Source organism: Apostichopus japonicus, chromosome 8 (genome assembly GCF_037975245.1).
Source record: "Apostichopus japonicus isolate 1M-3 chromosome 8, ASM3797524v1, whole genome shotgun sequence".
Classification (NCBI taxonomy): Eukaryota; Metazoa; Echinodermata; class Holothuroidea; order Aspidochirotida; family Stichopodidae; genus Apostichopus; species Apostichopus japonicus.
In genome coordinates this window covers 33259414-33266983 of record NC_092568.1, presented here as the reverse complement: position 1 = coordinate 33266983, position 7570 = coordinate 33259414, and the positions used below count along the sequence as shown (strand labels likewise).

The following is a 7570-nucleotide window of genomic DNA, read 5'->3' as shown; positions in this document are numbered from 1 at the left end:
CAGGAATTGGATAGACTATTATAGAAATGCATCGTTGTGTGTACTACACACGCAGACTATCACATTGTTGAAAGTGCAATGTCCCTTTTGCCTGCGTAATGGAATAGTTGTTTCTATATTTGCATGTAGACTATCCGATGACTTATTTTAACGAACGCTATAGTTCAGACGATTGATACTGATAAATACAAGTCGCAAGACCGAACGAATGTTGTTAAAGGTTACCAGATTTCCAGGTCTGATTATGCTAGAAACTAAGCAAATGGAACTTCATCAGCTTACTACCAGATAATTACCGTCACCCCTGGCAATGTTTTCTTTCATAGGCCTGTGACGTATTGTTGATTCTTAGCACTCCTCAATATCTGAGAGAACCGGAAGGGTCAGATTATCTAGCGAGATATTTCTGAAATTGTTTTTTATTCTTCTTTTTTTTTTTACAAAGCTAATTTTGGGGCCAGTACCTTGGCATGAGGGAAAAGGTGAAAGGCTGGGAGATCTGACTAGATTTTATGGGGAAGTAAGTTAATGGGTGCATGAGAACCCTTGACTGGATTTAGGGAAGGGGTATTATGGGTAGACTGGTCCTTGGTGTTGATTTTTGAAAACATTAAATATTAGAAAAGATACCGGAAATTTTAATCAGTGGTGTAGTTGCGAGGACTCTATCGAAGAACGAAAATCAAATGAAATCAATTAAATATCCTTCAAGACAAAAAATGTCGCCTGTGTCAATGTATTAAGAAAAGAAATTAAAAAAAAAAGTATACTTCACAATGTCACTTCATAGTACGGAGATCAACCATATACTATTTCTATGAATCGCAAGATAACATTGCATCCGTTCTCGTAAACAGCTGTAGTAGCTTCCAAAAGTATGACGTCACTGTAGCAACAAACTGACTTAGAGTCCCATGATATAACTTTTCAAACAACAACAATAACAAAAGGTATCAAACAAATACACAAATTCTTTTCTCCATTGTTTTTAGACAGCTTCTTTAATTCTCTTTTTCCGTTAACAATGTAAGCAAGGGACAAGAATGTTATTGTCTTTCCTTTTTTTTACAATATTTACAAAATTTGCCAAAATTCAGTACATAAATGAAATAATTTTCGGAAGAATTGTTTTGAGCATGTGTGGCAAAGATTGAGTACGTGTCATCATCGTTTTAGGAACTTCACGATATCTGTTACTTATCGATTTATACCCTATACCTGTGTACTGGTATATATCGTTTCTGAAAGATGAGCACACTAACATTTTCACACATTTTACTCATATTGTCTGATATTGGTAATGCTAATATTTTATATGATATAGTCTAAGTTCATTCTGTCTACATATCTTCTAATCAATATGGCAATATTTCATTAACCAATTATAAGTTTGGTTGATACTATACACCAAGGGCTCTCGAAAGATTTCCGCGAAAATTTTTTAAAAATCGGTCACAATCTTACAACAGATCGGGTATTCGGACCGTTATAAAATCTAGGCATGAGCCACCTTACCGGCCTGCACATTGCATCTAGATATAGCGAGACTTTTGTTCACTCTGGGCTTCGCAGAAAATTAGTTTTTAACCCCCTCCCTTCACCCCGATAAACATCCTCTATTGATATAGATAAATACCTAAATAAAAGCCAAAATTTCGTTCCAAAGGATAGGAAGTTATCCGGACAAAACTATATTGAACAATAATGTGATGGCTCAGATTACCTTTAATGAGATTTGAATGTTAGGATGTCAAAGGTCAGATTAAGAAGGAAGAAAACTTTCACCCAACATTTAGTACCGACAACTCGGTGGATAACTGGAAGCCTTTTGCTCGATATAAACCTGTAGTGACGTCACCTACATTATGAATATGTGGAGAATGTATTCATGCATGAAAGATAAATATTATATTTTACCGCATTATATATATATTTGACAGCAAATTTGATACACCATATTTTCGAAACTTCTTGCGCAATATTGTTTGATGATATAAGCATATGTGTACGGCGTCGATAAAAATTATGATTTGTCTACAAAATCATGCAACACAAAATATTCTGCTGTAGACTGACGAAAATTAACCCGCGGCAAATCCTGGGCTATATTTGCCGCCAAATTGGAATGCAATATGATATATTGCAAAAATAACAAAGCAATTTGCAGTGAAATAATAAGTATTAAAATTGATGTGATCAAATTCTCGTCAAGAGTAATTTCCTTGATCAGAGATCGATGAGTTCTCCCGTGCTCTTTGTTTCTTTATTTATTTATGTCTGATTATTTTCGAAACATTTTAAAAGGGAAGCTGAATAATTATTCGACGATGCAATATAATACGTCGGGCGCGTGTGCGCTATAAGGCAATATAGAATAAAACGTGGTGGATTGTGGAATCATATCAACTTTTTTTTTTTCATTTTTTTTTTTAATTGCAGCATAGGTGATTTAGTCCAGCATTAGTTTTACCACTACCCCCCCCCCCCCCACGCCTTACACCCACGCATGTCATTAAAATGTCATCGACAGGACGATACGTTGCGATTTACCTGCCACAGACAGCAAGTGATTTATATTTTGTTTAAATGATAAAACTACTTAAAACGTATTCTTTAATCATGAAGATCATGTTAGCCTGCCATGCATTATTATCATTTGGTAACTAATACGTAAATATTCACTGCACGAAAATATATGTATATATATATATGTATATGTATATATATATATATATATATATATATATATATATATATATATATACATATTATCATATTATTATTATCATTTGGTAACTATACGTTTATATTCACTGCACGAAAATATATGTATATATATATATGTATATGTATATATATATATATATGTATATATATATATATATATATATGTATATATATATACATATATATATATATATACATATATATATATATATATATATATATATATGTATATATATATATATATGTATATATATATATATATATATATATATATATATATATATACATCGTCGTATAGATCTCCAAAGCGCATCTATCCTACCGCTGAATCATTTTATCATACGTCATTTATGTTAGTAATGATGGGCTATACCATAGAGCTACTAAACAGACATGTGAATCTATTATCACATTGCACAATCGCATCATTATTCATATCATTTCCGCCTTTGTTGTATAAAGTTCCACATTAACACATCTATTCTCACCACGGACAATGCTATATCTTACGTCATTTATATCAGTATGTAAAGGCTACACCATAGAGCTATAAATAACTCATGTGTACCTATCATCATTATTTACGCCATTTCCGTCGTCGTTTAGAGTTCCACGGCTCACATCTATCCTACCGCACAATGCTATATATGCTACATCATTTAGTGCAGTGAAGGCAGTATATGCGCTAGATTATAGAGTTGAATACCCCCTATAGATGTATCACCCTGGCGACAATGCTTCTTGTTAAATCAATTCTGTGACCACCATAACTAGATAACACAGTTAAGATATCTTAATCGTAAAATGTTCTTATCCGCATCACCTCTGTCATAGCTATATATACAGAGTTCGATATAGTTCATTTACACCTACCATTCTTCGTTTTCGATACAATATGTCTACGCTGTTTACCATACTTGCTTGTTCACCATTATTAGTACACATCAGTAATATCATATTACTCAGATATAAACGACGACCAGTTGTGACTGATGGCGCTAAATAGTATGATGTTGTTGATGGCGCTATACAGTATGATGTTGCTGATGGGCGCTATACAGTATGATGTTGTTGATGGGCGCTATACAGTATGATGTTGTTGATGGCGCTATACAGTATGATGTCTCTAATGGCGCTATACAGTATGATGTTGTTGATGGCGCTATACAGTATAATGTTGCTGGTGGCGCTATACAGTATAATGTTGGTGGTGGCGCTACACAGTATGTAGTCTTGGCCAAGTCGTTTGTAATACTCTTTTTCTCGCGTGCAAACTGTCCATGCCTCAGAGTCCGTTTCTGCCTACCACGAATGTGCTTGCCCACTGTATTTTACATGCCCGAGGATCTCTCCGATACCTAGCATCAATCCAAAGCGTTGCCACGGGCGTTCTCTGGGCAGTACAGCAAATAGATACGGGGAAATAGCTTTGTGAAAAAGAAAGGTACACTAGGCTGTTCATACTAGGGTCTTAACAAGACTATATGCTGATGCAGAGCTGTATATGTGATTTTGCTCATGGTGCTATACGGTACGTTGTTAATATTGGCGCTACACAGCTTGTTGTTATCGTAGTGGCGTTCTACCGTATATTATAGTTGAATAATGAATCTGAGAATCAGGCTGTCAAAAACATTCTTCAAGAGAAACCTCCGTTATGATATCTTGGCACGTTTGTCCTATGTTATTTCTGAGTGCTTGATTGACTCCAAGAGAAATAAGAAGTTCCACGACCTTGTCCTGTTTCATCTTGGCGGCGTGATGCAGGGCAGTCCATCCATCTTCATCTTGCGTATTGAGGTTAAATCCCTCCGATGCTACTTTCTGTATATTAACAGTGTTTCCCTCTCGGGCGCTATCTATAAGTTCTTGTAGCTTTTCTGAAGTAACATTGAAAGATAAAAAGAAGGAAGAAGAAGAAGAAAATAAAGAAAAATATACATTCACGGACTGCCCATGAAAGGACCTTATTTGGAAAGCATAAAATATGCACATATATACTTCGCTCTATCAGGCTGTCATTATCCGTGAATAATTCTATAACTTAAGCACATACGTTTACTATCGGCACTACAATTTTTAGTCAACTGTTTTCTTGATATAGAACTGAGTCGTTTGTTTGTTTGACCATATTGAGGCATAACATAACTCGCCCAATTCTGAAATCTAACATTTCCTCTTTCTTTAAAAAAAACATCAACCTCCCCACCAAACAACGTTTAGATCCACCGTGCGTATATAAAAGAGCAGTTTACTTCTTCGTCTAAAGAAGATGAACAAATACTTACAATCGCTTTTTCCCCCCTTCAGATATACTCATCTCGAAGCTGGACATACCAAATACACAGATTAGCGAGGCTGTGCCTGCGCATTTCCGTTAGTGCCTATATGTAGTCTAGGCCTATATAAATTTTCTGGTAAACAGCTTATACATTATGGTATTCATCTGGACTCATTGATTCTTGCACGGTAGAAATTGTTTGCACACAGTGGTTAAATACATCAATTTCCCCCTATCCTCGTCATGGCAAGAGGCGTCGAATCTATTACATTTGGTTCGAGTTGACTAGTCTTGCAGAAATCAATACAGCCCGGTTCTTGAAAGTTAAATTCTCTATTTGCCGTCGTCTTTATATGCAGCTGACATACAAGGCTAATTCACTGATGCATTGTATTTAGGCTCAATTATATATAGGTTCATATGCATTGATGGCTGAACTGTATATAGGCTACGTTAGTTCATCAAAGAACGGGATCATCGCTACAGTGATGATAAGATTTATGTGGTGTGTATATATATATATATATATATATATACATATATATATAATATGGTATACCGAAGTCAATATCTAATTTATATGGTTATATTTGACTTTCCAAATATCAAATACATAATGTATGAAATTGACAAATAACGTGCCTTTCATTTGACTAAGCCTGAAGCTGATACGACTTTTTTTAAGTGTAAACAAAATGCATGAAGCAGTGAACATGTTATAAAATATTGGAACTTGTGAATAAGATAAAGTTTTATCGAAATGATAATAGAAATAGAAGTGTAACAGTTTCTATACGACTAGACCTCGAATTGAGTATAGGGTTCCAGCTTTTACTAAACGTCTATGGGTTGACAAAAAAAACGAGAAAAGAATATAAGTTGTACTCATTTTATGACTGCAACTCAAGTTTGCAGTAGATAATTGGATTGGACTTGTTACAAGTACCCTTCAGGGGCAAAGCTAGAATTCAGTTCTAGAGGTGGGGGGGGGAGGGTGGCAACGTTTTTTTTTAGAGAGTCAGGCATACTCTATTTCTACAAAAATATGGAGGAGGGTGGCTGGCAGTATTTGGTGGCCGACACCCCCCCCCCCCCACATCCCTTCTTGGCTACGCCACTTATACAGTTGTGGTTCAAAAATGTATTGAACTAGTTCTTTAAAAGACATTATTAATAACATGTGTACTACGGACTAAAACAACAATCTTAACCATGACAAATTAATATGTAAAAAAAAAAGAAATTTCAGTGAAATTCATATAAAATATTCCAATTAATACTGTGAAGACTAAAAAGTTCTATATACTAAAAATTATCAACTAGTATAAGAATTTAACTATTTAACTGGAGAAAAGGAGATAAGATTCTTCAAAATATGTAGTTTGAAAATAATTACTTCCTGGGCATAACAATATAGGGGGAGGGTGGGGGGGGGAGATAAAAATGCAAGACCTCCAAACCCCTTTAACACAATAAACAAAGGAAACAATAGCTCCCTATAGTGTAACCTCTTCAAAATGAACGCTTTATTTACTTCTGCTTCGCACTGATCAAGCGTAATCTAGTCTGGAAACTTTTCCGCTCCGTCACAAGTTAATGTATATGCTTGGTCACGTTTATTCTTAACTAACAAAAATGAAACTTTGATTGAGACCTAATCAATCAGCGAGGGAATTTCGGAACCAAAATGCACTTATAACGATTTTCTGAGTATATTTTTTTTTATGACCAGGAGCTGCAGAGCTATAAGCCCCTAAATTGGTTTGTCACGTGTGTGTTTTAGATAGCCTTATCAAACCAATCTGATACTCGCATAACCTTCTTCTTTTGTTTTTAAACTTAAGGTTACTGGAATTTTGGCAAGCAAAATGTAGGTCACTTTACGTGATTAGAGAATTAGCATTTCCACAGCTTGTAACTTATAATCTTACCAAAACAAGAACGCCAAAGGATAGAAGCTTTATTTCAGCTTATACATATATTAAGCTTTTACTTGAGTGCGTGGGGTTGTTTTTTTTTTTTTTTTGTGGAACGCCGTCTTTCTCATCTTTAGACGGACAATATCGCGTTACATCTTATTTAGTCTGTTAGGTGAAAACTAGTGCGAGGTGAAGGTTCTTGTTTGTTGGTTTCGCAAACTGACTAATCTAAATTCGCTCAAATTTCTCAGGAATTTGCATTTGTTTTATATATATATATATATATATATATATATATATATATATATATATATATATATATATATATATATATATATATATATATATATATATATATATATATATATATATATCATTTCATTAACATAAAGTCTGTTCAAAGTATCTCTTTCGAGATCCGGCTTTAGGAATCACAAATAATTTTCGAGTTGGTTAGCATCATGTTTGATCTCTAGAGTAAGGCAAAATATGTCACCAAAAACAGAACTAGTATTGTTCGATACAGGTGACAAACGCCTACAGTGGAATTACGACCTTCCTTACCGGTTTAGAACCTCTGGACATACAATCAGCGTCCATGGCCTAGTTGATTAGGGTGTCCGCGTACAAAGCGGGAGGCCCG

At 34.8% G+C, this 7570-nt stretch overlaps 1 long non-coding RNA gene across 1 annotated transcript; it reads right to left on the bottom strand.

Annotated features, from left to right (window-relative positions):
• Window positions 1-982: 982 nt before the first annotated feature.
• Window positions 983-2763, bottom strand: LOC139970755 (uncharacterized). The gene is made up of 2 exons (XR_011794204.1): window positions 1819-2763; window positions 983-1510 (listed from the first exon to the last, which is right to left on the bottom strand). It is a non-coding gene; the product is annotated as an uncharacterized lncRNA (long non-coding RNA).
• Between the last annotated feature and the right edge of the window lie 4807 nt (window positions 2764-7570).